Genomic DNA, 17,291 nt, shown 5'->3' on the forward strand with positions numbered 1-17,291 from the left:
TAATGAATCCCTTTATAATGCCTGGGAGAGGTATAGAGGTATGCTAAGAAAATGGCCCTCTGAAATGTTTTCAGAGTGGGTACAGTTAGACATCTTCTACTATGGGCTTACAGAAAAAGCTCAGATGTCTCTAGACCACTCAGCTGGTGGATCTATACATATGAGGAAGACGATTGAGGAGGCTCAAGAGCTTATAGATACTGTTGCTAGAAATCAACATTTGTACTCTAGCAATGAGTTCTCTACAAAAGAAGAAGTTATGGCAGTAGCCACTGATCCTAATCCTCAAGAACAGATGGTTGAGCTTAATCAGCAATTACACCTGATGACAAAACCGTTAGCAGAATTTAAAGAGATGCTCCAAGAAACTAAAACTGCTAACAAGAACATAGAATCACAGTTGAATCAGGCAAAACAGCAGTTATCTAAACAGATAACAAAAGAATGCCAAGCAGTTCAACTGAGGAGTGAGAAGACATTGAATAACACTGCTCAAAGTAGCAAAAAGCCAATAAAGGAACAATTGACAGAGGATAGCCAAACCACTATCCAAAATCCCTCTGAGGACAGTAAGAGCCCAGAGAGGAATACTCTTGGCGTTCAAACGCCAGAAAAGGGGGGAAAGTTGGCGTTAAACGCCCATTCCCTGCCCAGTTCTGGCATTCAAACGCCAGAAAAGGGGGAAAAGTTGGCGTTAAACGCCCATTTTCCACCCAACCCTGGCGTTCAAACGCCAATGGGGAATCAGACACCTGAGAGTGCTGATAGTAACCCCTCTAAAAAGGCTTCTCCAACCACTTCTGTAAGGAATAAACCTGCAGCAACTAAGGTTGAAGAATATAAAGCCAAGATGCCTTATCCTCAGAAACTCCGCCAAGCGGAGCAGGATAAGCAATTTGCCCGCTTCGCAGACTACCTAAGGACTCTTAAAATAAAGATTCTGTTTGCAGAGGCACTTGAGCAAATACCTTCTTATGCTAAGTTCATGAAAGAGATCTTAAGTCATAAGAAGGATTGTTGAGAAACTGAAAAAGTATTTCTCACTGAAGAATGCAGTGCAGTCATTCTGAAAAGCTTACCAGAAAAGCTTCAAGATCCAGGAAGCTTTATGATACCATGCACATTAGAAGGTGCTTGCACCAAGACAGCCCTGTGTGACCTTGGAGCAAGCATCAATCTAATACCTGCATCCACTATCAGAAAGCTTGGGTTGACTGAAGAAGTCAAACCAACCCGGATATGCCTCCAACTTGCTAATGGCTCCATTAAATATCCATCAGGCATAATTGATGACATGATTGTCAAGGTTGGGCCATTTGCCTTTCCAACTGACTTTGTAGTGCTGGAAATGGAGGAGCACAAGAGTGCAACTCTCATTCTAGGAAGACCTTTCCTAGCAACTGGACGGACCCTCATTGATGTCCAAAAAGGGAAATTAACCCTGAGAGTCAATGAGGATGAGTTCAAGTTGAATGTTGTCAAAGCTATGCAGCATCCAGACACATCAAATGACTGCATAAGCACTGATATTATTGACTCTTTGGTGGAGGAGGTCAATATGACTGAAAGTCTTGAATCAGAGCTAGATGACATCTTTAAAGATGTTCAGCCTGATCTGGAGGAACTAAAGGAAATAAAAGAAATTCTGAAAATTCCTCAAGAAGAAGATAAACCTCCTAAACCAGAGCTCAAGCCACTACCACCATCCCTGAAATATGCATTTCTGGGAGAAGGTGACACTTTTCCAGTGATCATAAGCTCTGCTTTAAATCCACAGGAAGAGGAAGCACTAATTCAAGTGCTAAGGACACACAAGACAGCTCTTGGGTGGTCCATAAGTGATCTTAAGGGCATTAGCCCAGCAAGATGCATGCACAAGATCCTATTGGAGGATGATGCTAAGCCAGTGGTTCAACCACAAAGGCGGCTAAATCCAGCCATGAGGGAGGTGGTGCAGAAAGAGGTCACTAAGTTACTAGAGGCTGGGATTATTTATCCTATTTCTGACAGCCCCTGGGTGAGCCCTGTCCATGTTGTCCCCAAGAAGGGAGGCATAACAGTGGTTCATAATGAAAAGAATGAACTGGTTCCTACAAGAACTGTTACAGGGTGGCGTATGTGTATTGACTACAGAAGGCTCAATACAGCCACCAGGAAGGATCATTTTCCTTTACCATTCATAGACCAAATGCTAGAGAGACGGGCAGGTCATGAATATTACTGCTTTTTAGATGGCTATTCAGGTTACAACCAAATTGCAGTAGATCCTCAGGACCAAGAGAAAATAGCATTTACATGTCCTTCTGGAGTATTTGCCTACAGAAGGATGCCTTTTGGTCTGTGCAATGCACCTACAACCTTTCAGAGGTGCATGCTCTCTATCTTCTCAGATATGGTAAAGAAATTTCTGGAAGTCTTTATGGATGACTTTTCAGTATTTGGAGACTCATTCAGCTCCTGCCTTAACCATCTAGCACTTGTTCTGAAAAGATGCCAAGAGACTAACCTGATTTTAAACTGGGAAAAATGTCACTTTATGGTGACTGAAGGAATTGTCCTTGGGCACAAAATTTCAAGCAATAGAATAGAGGTGGATAAGGCAAAGGTAGAGGTAATTGAAAAATTACCACCACCTGCCAATGTTAAGGCAATCAGAAGCTTTCTGGGGCATGCAGGATTCTACAAAAGGTTTATAAGGGATTTTTCAAAAATTGCCAAACCTCTGAGTAATCTGCTAGTTGCTGACACTCCATTTATTTTTGATAATGAGTGTCTGCAGGCGTTTGAGACTTTAAAAGCTAAGCTGGTCACAGCACCAGTCATCTCTGCACCAGACTGGACATTACCATTTGAACTAATGTGTGATGCCAGTGACCATGCCATTGGTGCAGTATTGGGACAGAGGCATGGTAAGCTTCTGCATGTCATTTATTATGGCAGCCGTATTCTAAATGATGCACAGAAGAACTACACAACCACAGAAAAGGAGTTACTTGCACTGGTTTATGCCATTGACAAGTTCAGATCTTATTTAGTAGGAACAAAAGTGATAGTGTAGGCTGACCATGTTGCTCTTAAATATCTACTCACAAGGCAGGATTCAAAACCCAGGCTCATAAGATGGGAGTTGCTTCTGCAAGAGTTTGATATAGAAATAAGAGACAGAAAAGGGACAGAGAATCAAGTAGCTGATCACCTGTCAATGATAGAACCAGTAGCAGGAGCATCCCTCCTTCCTACTGAGATCTCTGAAACCTTTCTAGATGAGCAATTGTTTGCTATTCAGGAAGCTCCGTGGCTTGCAGACAGTGCAAACTATAAGACTCAAGGTTCTCCTTCTGTAACCATGGAGAGGAAGAATGAAGAGCTTCTCTCAAAATAGAGTCAAACAGAGCCCCCACAGTCAAACTCTAAGTTTGGTGTTGGGAGGCCACCACCAACTTCTAAGTTTGGTGTTGAACCCCCACATTCAAACTCTAAGTTTGGTGTTGGGAGGTTCCAACATTGCTCTGAACATCTGTGAGGCTCCATGAGAGCCCACAGTCAAGCTACTGACATTAAAGAAGCGCTTGTTGGGAGGCAACCCAATGTTATATTTATTATTTTCCTTTGTTATTTTATGTTTTCTATAGGTTGATGATCCTAGGAAGTCACAAATTCAATTGAAAAAGCAGAAACAGAATGAAAAACAGGAAGAAAAATAGCACACCCTGGAGGAAAACCTTGCTGGCGTTTAAACGCCAGTAAGGGCAGCAAATAGGCGTTTAACGCCCAGTCTGGCACCATTCTGGGCGTTTAACGCCAGAAAGGGGCACCAGACTGGCGTTAAACGCCAGGAATGGGCACCAAGCTGGCGTTAAACACCAGAAATGGGCACCAGCCCGGCGTTTAACGCCAGGATTGGCAGAAGGAGCATTTTTGCTCGCCACTTGGTACAGGGATGAATTATCCTTGACACCTCAGGATCTGTGGACCCCACAGGATCCCCATCTACCCCACCATTCTCTCTCTTCTTTCTTCTTTTGCTCGAGGACGAGCAAACCTTCTAAGTTTGGTGTGGTAAAAGCGTTGCTTTTTGTTTCTCCATAACCATTTATGGCACCTAAGGCCGGAGAAACCTCTAGAAGGAGGAAGGGGAAGGCAAAAGCTTCCACCTCCGAGCCATGGGAGATGGAGAGATTCATCTCAAGGGATGCACTTTCCTCCACAAAACTATTGGGAGCAAATCAACACCTCCCTAGGAGAATTGAGTTCCAACATGGGACAACTAAGGGTGGAGCACCAAGAACATTCCATCCTCCTCCATGAAATTAAAGAAGATCATAGAATCATGAGAGAGGAGCAACAAAGGCAAGGAAGAGACATTGAGGAGCTCAAGCACTCCATAAGATCTTCAAGAGGAAGAACAAGCCGCCATCACTAAGGTGGACCCGTTCTTTAATCTCCTTGTTCTTTATTTTCTATTTTTCGAATCTTTATGCTTATGTTTATCCATGTTTGTGTCTTATTACATGATCATTAGTATCTTAGTGTCTATGCCTCAAAGCTATGAATGTCCTATGAATCCATCACCTCTCTTAAATGAAAAATGCTTTAATCACAAAAGAACAAGAAGTACAGGATTTCGAATTCATCTTTGAAACTAGTTGAATTAGTTTGATGTGGTGACAATGCTTTTTATTTTCTGAATGAATGCTTAAACAGTGCATATGTCTTTTGAATTTTTTGTTTTAAGAATGTTAAAATTGTTGGCTCTTGAAAGAATGATGGAAAAGGAGAACTGTTATTAAGGATCTGAAAAATCATCAAAGTTATTCTTGAAGCAAGAAAAAGCAGTGAATACAAAAAAAAAGAGAAAAAAAACGAAAAGAAAAGAAAGAGAAAAAGAAAAGAAAAAAATAAAGTTGTGATCCAAGGCAAAAAGAGTGTGCTTAAGAATCCTGGACACCTCTAATTGGGGACTCTAGCAAAGCTGAGTCACAATCTGAAAAGGTTCATCCAATTATGTGTCTGTGGCATGTATGTATCCGGTGGTAATACCGGAAGACAGAGTGCTTTGGGCCACGGCCAAGACTCATAAAGTAGCTATGTTCAAGAATCATCATACTTCACTAGGAGAAACAATAACACTATCTGAGTTCTGAGTTCCTATAGAGGCCAATCATTCTGAACTTCAAAGGATAAAAGTGAGATGCCAAAACTATTCAGAAGCAAAAAGCTACTAGTCCCGCTCATCTAATTGGAGCTTAGTTCCTTTGATATTTTGGAGTCTATAGTATATTCTCTTCTTTTTATTCTATTTTGATTTTTAGTTGCTTGGGGACAAGCAACAATTTAAGTTTGGTGTTGTGATGAGCGGATGATTTATACGCTTTTTGGCATTGTTTTCACTATGTTTTTAGTATATTTTAGTTAGTTTTTAGTATACTTTTATTAGTTTTTGGTTAAAATTCACTTTTATGGACTTTACTATGAGTTTGTGTGTTTTTCTGTGATTTCAGGTATTTTCTGGCTGAAATTGAGGGTCCTGAGCAAAAATCTGATTTAGAGGCTGAAAAGGACTACAGATGCTGTTGGATTCTGACCTCCCTGCACTCGAAGTGGATTTTATGGAGCTACAGAAACCCAATTGACGCGCTCTCAACGGCGTTGGAAAGTAGACATCCTGGGCTTTCCAGCAATGTATAATAGTTCATACTTTGCCCGAGATTTGATGGCCCAAACCGGCGTTGCAAATCAGCCTCAGAATTCCCAGCGTTTAACGCTGGAACTGGCATAAAAATTGGAGTTAAACGCCCAAACTGGCATGAAAGCTGGCGTTTAACTCCAGAAAAAGTCTCTACACATGAAAGCTTCAATGCTCAGCCCAAGTACACACTAAGTGGACCCAGAAGTGGATTTTTACGTCATTTACTCATTTCTGTATACCCTAGGTTACTAGCTTACTATTAATAGGATCTTTTGACATTGTATCTGTACCTCATGACACTTTACACGTTTCTTTGTGTACTTCCTACGGCATGAGTCTCTAAACCCCATGGTTGGGGGTGAGGAGCTCTGCTGTGTCTTGATGGATTAATGCAATTACTACTGTTTTTCATTCAATCATGCTTGCTTCCATTCTAAGATATCACTTGTTCCTAAACCTGATGAATGTGATGATCCGTGACACTCATCATCATTCTCAACTATGAACGTGTGCCTGACAACCACCTCCGTTCTACCTTAGATTGAGTAGATATCGCTTGGATTCCTTAATCCGAATCTTCGTGGTATAAGCTAGACCTGATGGCGGCATTCAAGAGAATCCGGAAGGTCTAAACCTTGTCTGTGGTATTCTGAGTAGGATTCAATGATTGAATGACTGTGACGAGCTTCAAACTCGCGATTGTGGGGCGTTAGTGACAGACGCAAAAGAATCACTGGATTCTATTCCGACATGATCGAGAACCGACAGCTGGATAGCCGTGCCGTGACAGGGTGCGTTGAACATTTCCACTGAGAGGATGGGAGGTAGCCACTGACAACGGTGAAACCCTTGCATACAGCTTGCCATGGAAGGAGCCTTGCGTGCTTGAAGAAGAAGACAGTAGGAAAGCAGAGATTCAGAAGATGGAGCATCTCCAAAACCTCAACCTGTTCTCCATTACTGCAAAACAAGTACTTATTTCATGTTCTTTTACTTTTCACAATCAACCCTGATAATTATTGATATCCTGACTAAGAGTTACAAGATAACCATAGCTTGCTTCAAGCCGACAATCTCCGTGGGATCGACCCTTACTCACGTAAGGTATTACTTGGACGACCCAGTGCACTTGCTGGTTAGTTGTGCGGGATTGCAAAGTGTGATTGCAATTTCGTGCACCAACAATCCACAAACCGGACTTTAAATACTTCTCCAGTTTGTATCTCAAGATACCTCATTATAAAGGGAGAATCATATCCAACATATATCCCCATATTTCTTTGGGGTCCCATTTTGGTGCGATTAGGTGGTGCAATGGAAACATATATCGCACATCCGAATATTCTTAAATGGAAAACATTTGGCTGCTGGCCAAAAGCTAATTGCATAGGAGAGAACTGATGGTAACTCGTTGGCCTCAAACGAATAATTGCTGCGGCATATAAAATAGCATGCCCCCAAACCAAGGTTGGGAGATTTGTTCTCATAAGTAAGGGTCTAGCAATTAATTGGAGGCGTTTAATAAGTGATTCTGCTAACCCATTTTGTGTGTGAACATAAGCTACTGGATATTCAACACTTATTCCATTATCCATACAATAAGCATCAAAAGCTTGGGAAGTAAATTCACTAGCATTATCAAAACGAATTGCTTTGATTGGATTTTCTGAAAATTGTGCTTTTAATCGAATAATTTGAGCAAGTAATCTCGCAAACGTCAGGTTGCAAGAAGATAATAAGCACACATGTGACCATCTCGAAGATGCATCTATTAGGACCATAAAATATCTAAAAGATCCACATGGTAGATGGATAGGTCCACATATATCGCCTTGAATTCTGCCCTATTCTAGCGTCAAATGCCAGAAACAAGTTGCAAAGCAGAGTTAAATGCCAAAAACAAGTTACAAACTGGCGTTTAACTCCAAGGAAGACCTCTACACGTGAAAGCTTCAATACTCAGCCCAAGCACACACTAAGTGTGCCCCGGAAGTGGATTTCTGCAATTAGACTTATTTCTGTAACCCTAGTAACTAGTTTAGTATAAATAGAATCCATTGGCAGCATTCTTGAGATCCAGAAAGTCTAAACCTTGTCTGTGGTATTCCGAGTAGGATCTGGGAAGGGATGACTGTGACGAGCTTCAAACTCGCGACTGTAGGGCGTGGTGACAGACGCAAAAGGATAGTAGATCCTATTCCTACACAATCGAGAACCAACAGCTGATTAGCCATACGATATCTGTGCATGGTATTTTTCATCCGAGACGAGCAATCCGACAGTTGATTAGCCGTACAGAAACCGTAGAGGACCATTTTCACTGAGAGGACGGGAGGTAGCCATTGACGCCAGTGAAACCTAACATACAGCTTGCCATAGAAAGGAGTACGACTGATTGGATGAGAGCAGTAGGAAAGCAGAGATTCAGAAGGAATAAAGCATCTCCATACACTTATCTGAAATTCCCACCAATGAATAACATAAGTATCTCTATCTTTTAATTATCTAAACTCTAAAACCATTTGAATCTGCCTGACTAAGATTTACAAGATGACCATAGCTTACTTCAAGCCGACAATCTCCGTGGGATAGACCCTTACTCACGTAAGGTATTACTTGGACGACCCAGTGCACTTGCTGGTCAGCTGCATGGAGTTGTGACAAAGTGTGAGAATCACGATTAGAGCACCAAGTCTTTGGCGCCATTGTTGAGAATCACAATTTCGTGTACCAAGTTTTTGGCGCCGTTGCCGGAGATTGTTCGAGTTTGGACAACTGACGGTTTATCTTGTTGCTTAGATTAGGTAATTTTCTTCTTGTTTTAACCATTATTTTATTTTCAAAAAGTTTTCAAAAATCTTTCAAAATTTTTTTCTTTGTTTTCATTTTTCTAAAAAAATAATTTTTGAAAAATCCAAAAAAAATTAATAAAATCATAAAATCAAAAATATTTTGTGTTTCTTGTTTGAGTCTAGTGTCAATTTTTAAGTTTGGTGTCAATTACATGTTTTAAAAATTTGTGCATTTTTCGAAAAATTTTATGCATTGCATTCTTCATGATCTTCAAGTTGTTCTTGACAAGTCTTCTTGTTTGATCTTCATATTTTCTTGTTTTGTGTCTTTTGCTGTTTTTCATATGTATTTTTGCATTCATAGTGTCTAAGCATTGAAAATTTCTAAGTTTGGTGTCTTGTATGTTTTCTTTTCTTGAAAATTTTTCAAAAATAAGTTCTTGATGTTCATCTTAATCTTCAAAGTATTCTTGGTGTTCATCTTGACATTCATAGTGTTCTTGCATGCATCATTTATTTTAATCCAAAATTCTTTGTGTTGAGTCATTTTGTAGTTTTTCTCTTTCCTCATTAGATTAAAAAAAATCAAAAAAATATCTTTCCCTTATTTTCCTCATAATTCTCGAAATTTTGGATTGACTTAGTCAAAAGTTTTTAAAATTTAGTTGTTTCTTGTTAGTCAAGTCAAGATTTCAATTTCAAAAATTTATCTTTTCAAATCTTTTTCAAAAATCAATTCTTTTTCATTTTTTCTTAAAACTTTCGAAAATTTTAAAAATTATTTTTCAAAATCTTTTTCTTAATTTCATTTCAATTTTTCAAAAACTTTACTAACAATTAATGTGATTGATTCAAAAATTTCAAGTTTGTTACTTTCTTGTTAAGAAAGGTTCAACCTTTAAATTCTAGAATCATATCTTTTAGTTTCTTGTTAGTCAAGTCATTAACTTTAATTTTCAAAAATCAAATCTTTCTAAATTTCTTTTTCAAATCTTTTTTAAAATAAATTTCAATCATATCTTTTTAATCATATCTTTTTCAAATCATATCTTTTTTAATCAAATCTTTTTCAAAAATATATTTTTCAAAAATTTGATTTCAAAAATCTTTTCTAACTTCTTATCTTTTCAATATTGATTTTCAAATCTTTTTCAATTAACTACTTAACTTTCTTGTTTGATTTTAAAATTCTTATCTTTTTCAAAACCACCTAACTACTTTTCTCTCTCTAATTTTCTAAAATCACTTCCCTCTTTTTCAAACTTCATTTTAATTAACTAATTGTTTTTATTTTTAATTTTATTTCTTTTAATAAATTTGAATACTAACTATAAATTAAAATAAAACAAAAATATTTTTCTTTTATTTTTAAACAATTTTCGAAATTCTCTCCCTCTCATCTCTTTCTATTTATTTTCTTTATTTACTAACACTTCTCTTCTCAAAATTCGAACCCCTCCCTTCTCTGTGTTTGAATTTTTCTCTTCCCCTTCTTCTATTCTTCTTTTCTTCTACTCACATAAAGGAATCTCTATACTGTGACATAGAGGATTCCTCTTCTTTTCTGTTCTCTTCTTTTTCACATGAGCAGGAGCAGGGATAAGAACATTCTTGTTGAAGCTGATCTGGAACCTGAAAGGACTCTGAAGAGGAAGCTAAGAGAAGCTAAAACACAACACTCTGAAGAGGACTTTTGATACGTACTTTAAATGTTTGTGATATGAAGAGTTAAAGTGTTATTTAGAAGATATTAGTTTATATTTTTAGAATATTTTAATTTAATGTATTTTGATTTTGTTTATTTAATTACTAGATTGGGCCTTATGATTATGGGCTTTAGGGTTTTTCTTTGTTTTAACCTAATAAAAGGTTATAAATACCCCCTTAGCTATTGTAGTCGTAGCATAGAATGATTTAGAGGTTTTAAACCTTTTTTTGGTTTCGTGATGAAACCATGGTGTGGACAATTGAGGTTGAGGAGTCCCTCTCTTGTTGCATCGGGGAATTGGTTAGAAGGTTGAGGAGTCCCTTCGAATCAATTTCCAAATCATGGCGTTGACAAGTTAGGTTGAGGAGTCCCTTTCTTGTTGCGTCAAGAAATTAGGTAGAAGTAGAGTGATTCTCTTTGTACTCAATTTCAATCTATTATTTTTGTTTCTATTTCAATTTCAATATATCTTTTTTTTATTTAATTTCAATTCTTATCTTATTTATCCTTTTATTTCCGTATCATTTGGTATCAGAGCTCAGGTATTAGATTAATTCTTATTAATCTATATCTGTTCTTCTTTAATCAATTAAAAAAAAGAGTCCAATGTCTGTCGTATCTTTTTTTAGGTTCTTGTGTTCTTATTTTCCGTTTGCATTTCATTATTGTTTAAAAAAAATAAAAAAAGCATAAAGTGCAAAAAAAAAGGAAAAAAAAAGAAATATATATGAAAAAAGAAAAAGAAATAAATTATCTTCCTTGTAATTATTGTTCTTTTCATATACTATTTTATTCCACCTACAAGATTCGAGGATGAATCTTTTTTGAAGAGGAGGAGAATGATACGTGCTTTAAATGTTCGTGATATGAATAGTTCAAGTATTATTTAGAAGATATTAGTTTATATTTTTAGAATATTTTAATTTAATGTATTTTGATTTTGTTTATTTAGTTACTAGATTGGGCCTTATGTTTATGGGCTTTAGGGTTTTTCTTTGTTTTAACCTAATAAGAGGATATAAATACCTCCTTAGCTATTGTAGTCGTAGTATAGAATTTTTAGAGGTTTCAAAACCCCTTTTTGGTTTCGTGATGAAACCATGGTGTGGACAATTGAGGTTGAGGAGTCCCTCTCTTGTTGCATCGGGGAATTGGATAGAAGGTTGAGGAGTCCCTTCGATTCAATTTCCAAATTATGGCGTTGACAAGTTAGGTTGAGGAGTCCCTTTCTTGTTGCATCAAGAAATTGGGTAGAAAGTAGAGTGATTATCTTTGTATTCAATTTCAATCAATCCTTTATATTTCCATTTTCAATTTCAATGTATCTTTTTATTCAGTTTGAATTTTTGTCTTTATGTTTATCTTTTATTTTCGTATCATTTGGTATTAGAGCTCACGTATAAGATTAATTCTTATTAATCTATATTTGTTCTTTTTTTATCATAAAAAAAAGAGTCCAGCGTCTGTCGCACCTTTCTTTGTGTTCTTGTCTTTGTTTGCGTTTCATTATTGTTAAAAAAAGCATAAAGTAAAAAAAAAACAAAAAAGATGAAAAAAGACAAAAAAAAATTATCTTCCTTGTAATTATTGTCCTTTTCATATATTATTTTTTTCCACCTACAAGATTCGAGGACGAATCTTTTTTGAAGAGGAGGAGAATGATACGTGCTTCAAATGTTCGTGATATGAAGAGTTCAAGTGTTATTTAGAAGATATAAGTTTACATTTTTAGAATATTTTAATTTAATGTATTTTGATTTTATTTATTTAATTACTAGATTGGGCCTTATGTTTATGGACTTTAGGATTTTTCTTTGTTTTAACCTAATAAGAGGTTATAAATACCTCCTTAGCTATTGTAGTCATGGTATAGAATGATTTAGAGGTTTTAAACCTTTTTTTGGTTTCGTGATGAAACCATGGTGTGGACAATTGAGGTTGAGGAGTCCCTCTCTTGTTGCATCGAAGAATTGGTTAGAAGGTTGAGGAGTCCCTTCGAATCAATTTCCAAATCATGGCGTTGACAAGTTAGGTTGAGGAGTCCCTTTCTTGTTGCATCAAGAAATTGGATAGAAAGTAGAGTGATTCTCTTTGTACTCAATTTTAATCTATCTTTTTTATTTCTATTTCAATTTCAATGTATCTTTTTTATTCAATTTCAATTCTTGTATTGTTTATCCTTTTATGTTCCGTATTTTTGAGATTTAAAACCCCTTTTTGGTTTTGATGAGCGGATAATTTGTACGCTTTTTGGCATTGTTTTGAGTATGTTTTTACTATGTTCTAGTTGGTTTTTAGTATATTTTTATTAGTTTTTAGTTAAAATTCACTTTTTTGGACTTTACTATGAGTTTGTGTGTTTTTCTGTGATTTCAGGTATTTTCTGGCTGAAATTGAGGGACCTGAGCAAAAATCTGATTCAGAGACTAAAAAGGACTGCAGATGCTGTTGGATTCTGACCTCCCTGCACTCGAAGTAGATTTTCTAGAGCTACAGAAGCACAATTGGCGCGCTCTCAATGGCTTTGGAAAGTAGACATCCTAGGCTTTTCAGCAATATATGATAGTCCATACTTTGCCCGAGATTTGATGGCCCAAACCGGCGTTCAAAGTCACCCTCAGAATTCCCAGCGTTAAACGCCGGAACTGGCACAAGAATGGGAGTTAAACGCCCAAACTGGCACAAAAGCTGGCCTTTAACTCCAAGAAGAGTCTCTACACGAAAATGCTTCAATTCTCAGCCCAAGCACACACCAAGTGGGCCCGGAAGTGGATTTTTATGTCATTTACTCATCTTTGTAAACCTTAGGCTACTAGTTCTCTATAAGTAGGACCTTTTGCTATTGTATTTTCATCTATCTTGGTAGCTATCTTTATTATTATGCTATCTTAGATCATTGGGAGGCTGGCCTCACGGCCATGCCTAGACCTTGTTCTTATGTATTTTCAACGGTGGAGTTTCTACACACCATAGATTAAGGTGTGGAGCTCTGCTGTACCTCGAGTATTAATGCAGTTACTATTGTTCTTCTATTCAATTCCGCTTGTTCTTGTTCCAAGATATCACTTGTTCTTCAACTTGATGAATGTGATGATCCGTGACACTCATCATCATTCTCACCTATGAACGTGTGCCTGACAACCACCTCCGTTCTACCTTAGATTGAGTGCATATCTCTTGGATTCTTTAACCGGAATCTTCGTGGTATAAGCTAGAATTGACGGCGGCATTCAAGAGGATCCGGAAGGTCTAAACCTTGTCTGTGGTATTCTGAGTAGGATTCAATGATTGAATGACTGTGACGAGCTTCAAACTCGCGATTGTGGGGCGTTAGTGACAGACGCAAAAGAATCACTGGATTCTATTCCGACATGATCGAGAACCGACAGCTGGATAGCCGTGCCGTGACAGGGTGCGTTGAACATTTCCACTGAGAGGATGGAAGGTAGCCACTGACAACGGTGAAACCCTTGCATACAGCTTGCCATGGAAAGGAGTAAGAAGGATTGGATGAAGATAGTAGGAAAGCAGAGAGACGGAAGGGACCAAGCATCTTCATACGCTTATCTGAAATTCCCACCAATGAATTACATAAGTATCTCTATCTTTATCTTTATGTTTTATTCATCATCCATAACCATTCAAGTTTGCCTGACTAAGATTTACAAGGTGACCATAGCTTGCTTCATACCAACAATCTCTGTGGGATCGACCCTTACTCGCGTAAGGTTTATTACTTGGACGACCCAGTACACTTGCTGGTTAGTTGTGCGAAGTTGTGTTTATGCCATGGTGTTGAACACCAAGTTTTTGGATTATTTGAGTTGTAGTGATCACAATTTCGTGCACCAAGTTTTTGGCGCCGTTGCCGGGGATTGTTCGAGTATGGACAACTGACGGTTCATCTTGTTGCTTAGATTAGGTATTTTTCTTCAGAGTTCTTAAGAATGAATTCTAGTGTTTCAAGGTGATGTTCTTATCATCACCAAGGCTGATTGATTTTCATTAATTTAGCTCTTGAATGCAATGTCTTGCTGAAGCTTGTTCAGCCATGTCTAATTTCTTTAGACTGAAGCTTTAGACTAACATTGCATGATTCCTGGAATTCTCATTAAGAATTTTGATATTTTTTTCTTTTCACTTAATTTTCGAAAAATACAAAAAAATTACAAAATCATAAAATCCAAAAATATTTCTTGTTTGAGTTTAGAGTCTCATGTTAAGTTTGGTGTCAATTGCATGTTTCTGTTCTTTTTGCATTCATGCATGTGTCTTCATTAATCTTCAAAGTGTTCTTGATGGTTCCATTGCTCTGATTTTTAAATTCTCTTGACTTGAGTGTTTATGTGTCTCATATGCATTCTCATTTTGTCAGTGTCAGTAGTATACAAACTGCTAAGTTTGGTGTCTTGCATGCATTGTTATTTAATTTTAGTTACATTTTGATTATTAAAAATCCAAAAATATTTTTAATTTGTGTCTTTTCAAGTCAATGATACAGGGAATTAAAGATTCAGAACATTCAGCAGAGGAATTACACAGAAAAAGCTGGGCATTCAAAACGCCCAGTGAGGAAGGCAAACTGGCGTTTAAACGCCAGCCAGGGTGCCTGGCTGGGCGTTTAATGCCCAAAAGGGTAGTGCTTTGGGCGTTAAATGCCAGAATGTGCACCATTCTGGGCGTTTAACGCCAGGATGGCACAAGAGGGAAGATATTGTTTTCAAATCAATTTTTTTTTAAGTTTTCAAAATCTTTTCAAAATCAAATCTTTTTCAAATCAAATCTTTTCAATCAAATCTTTTTCAAAATCAATTTCTTTCCATTTTCAAGGATACTTGCTATCAATTGATGATTTGATTCAACATTTCAAGTATGTTGCCTTTTCTGTTGAGAAAGGTTTAATGTTTGAATCATATCTTTTCTTGTTAGCCAAGTTATTGATTTTTAAAATCAAATCTTTTTAAAAATGTTTTTCAAATCATATCTTCTCAATCACATCTTTTTAATCACATCTTTTTCAAAATAGTTTTTAATCATATCTTTTTTATTTTCTAATTTCAAAATCTTTTTCAAAAATCACTTGATTTCTTTTACACTCTTATTTTCGAAAATCAATTAGTGTTTTTCAAAATGTTTTTTTTTAAATCTCTTACCTAATTTTCGAAAATTTCTTCCCCTCTTCTCACATCATTCTATTTATGGACGAACACTATTCCTTAATGCACAATTCAAACTCCATCTCTCTTGATAAGTTCGAATTCTTCTACTTCTTCCTTCTATTTTTCTTTTCCTCTGACACCTCAAGGAATCTCTATACTGTGACATAGAGGATTCCATATTTTCTTGTTCTCTTCTCTTTCATATGAGCAGGAGCAAAGACAAAAGCATTCTTGTTGAGGCTGACCCTGAACCTGAAAGGACCTTGAAGCAAAAGCTAAGAGAAGCTAAGGCACAATTCTCTGTAGAGGACCTAACAGAAATCTTCAAAGAAGAAGAAGACATGGCAGCCGAAAACAACAACAATGCCAACAATGCAAGGAAGGTGTTGGGTGACTTTACTGCACCTACTCCCAACTTTTATGGGAGAAGCATCTCTATCCCTGCCATTGGAGCAAACAACTTTGAGCTTAAGCCTCAATTAGTTTCTCTGATGCAACAGAATTGCAAGTTCCATGGACTTCCATTGGAAGATCCTCATCAGTTTTTAGCTGAGTTCTTGCAAATCTGTGACACTGTCAAGACTAATGGGGTTGACCCTGAAGTCTATAGACTTATGCTATTCCCTTTTGCTATGAGAGACAGAGCTAGGACATGGTTGGACTCACAACCTAAAGAAAGTCTGAACTCTTAGGAAAAGCTAGTCAATGCCTTCTTGGCAAAGTTCTTTCCACCTCAAAAATTGAGTAAGCTTAGAGTGGAAGTCCAAACCTTCAGACAGAAGGAAGGAGAATCCCTCTATGAAGCTTGGGAAAGATACAAACAATTAATCAGAAAATGTCCCTCTGATATGCTTTCTGAATGGAGCATCATAGGTATTTTCTATGATGGTCTGTCTGAACTGTCCAAGATGTCTTTGGATAGCTCTGCTGGAGGATCTCTTCATCTTAAGAAGACGCCTACAGAAGCTCAAGAACTAATTGAAATGGTTGCAAATAACCAATTCATGTACACTTCTGAAAGGAATCCTGTGAACAATGGGGCTAATCAGAAGAAAGGAATTCTTGAGATTGATACTCTGAATTACTGGCTCAGAACAAAATATTGACTCAGCAAGTCAATATGATTTCTCAAAGTCTGTCTGGAATGCAAAATGCACCAGGCAGTACTAAGGAAGCTTCATCTGAAGAAGAAGCTTATAATCCTGAGAACCCTTCAATGGAAGAGGTGAATTACATGGGAGAACCCTATGGAAACACCTATAATCCTTCATGGAGAAATCATCCAAATCTTTCATGGAAGGATCAACAGAGACCTCAACAAGGTTTCAACAATAATAATGGTGGAAGAAACAGGTTTAGCAATGGCAAGCCTTTTCCATCATCTTCTCAGCAACTGACAGAGAATTCTAAGCAGAACCACTCTGACTTAGCAACCATGGTCTTTGATCTAATCAAAAACACCCAAAGTTTCATAACTGAAACAAGGTCCTCCATTAGAAATTTGGAGGCACAAGTGGGTCAGCTGAGTAAGAAAATTACTGAACTCCCACCTAGTACTCTTCCAAGCAATACAGAAGAAAATCCAAAAGGAGAGTGCAAAGCCATCAACATGGCCGAATTTGGAGAGGAGGAAGAGGCAGTGAACGCCACTGAGGAAGACCTCAATGGATGTCCACTGGCCTCCAATGAGTTCCCTAATGAGGAACCATGAGAATCTGAGGCTCCCACTGAGACCATAGAGATTCCATTGGATTTACTTCTGTCATTCATGAGCTCTGATGAGTATTCTTCCTCTGAAGAGGATGAGTATGTCACTGAAGAGCAAGTTGCTAAATACCTTGGAGCAATCATGAAGCTAAATGACAAGTTATTTGGCAATGAGACTTGGGAGGATGAACCCCCTTTGCTCACCAAAGAACTGGATGACTTGTCTAGGCAAAAAC

The 17,291-nt window shown here is 37.5% G+C and overlaps 1 non-coding gene across 1 annotated transcript; it reads right to left on the reverse strand.

The window, feature by feature from the left end:
- Positions 1-16,094: 16,094 nt before the first annotated feature.
- On the reverse strand, positions 16,095-16,202 carry LOC112804909 (small nucleolar RNA R71). The gene has a single exon (XR_003203526.1). It is a non-coding gene; the product is annotated as a small nucleolar RNA R71 (small nucleolar RNA).
- Positions 16,203-17,291: the final 1,089 nt, after the last annotated feature.

Source organism: Arachis hypogaea, chromosome 5 (assembly GCF_003086295.3).
Source record: "Arachis hypogaea cultivar Tifrunner chromosome 5, arahy.Tifrunner.gnm2.J5K5, whole genome shotgun sequence".
NCBI classification, from domain to species: Eukaryota; Viridiplantae; Streptophyta; class Magnoliopsida; order Fabales; family Fabaceae; genus Arachis; species Arachis hypogaea.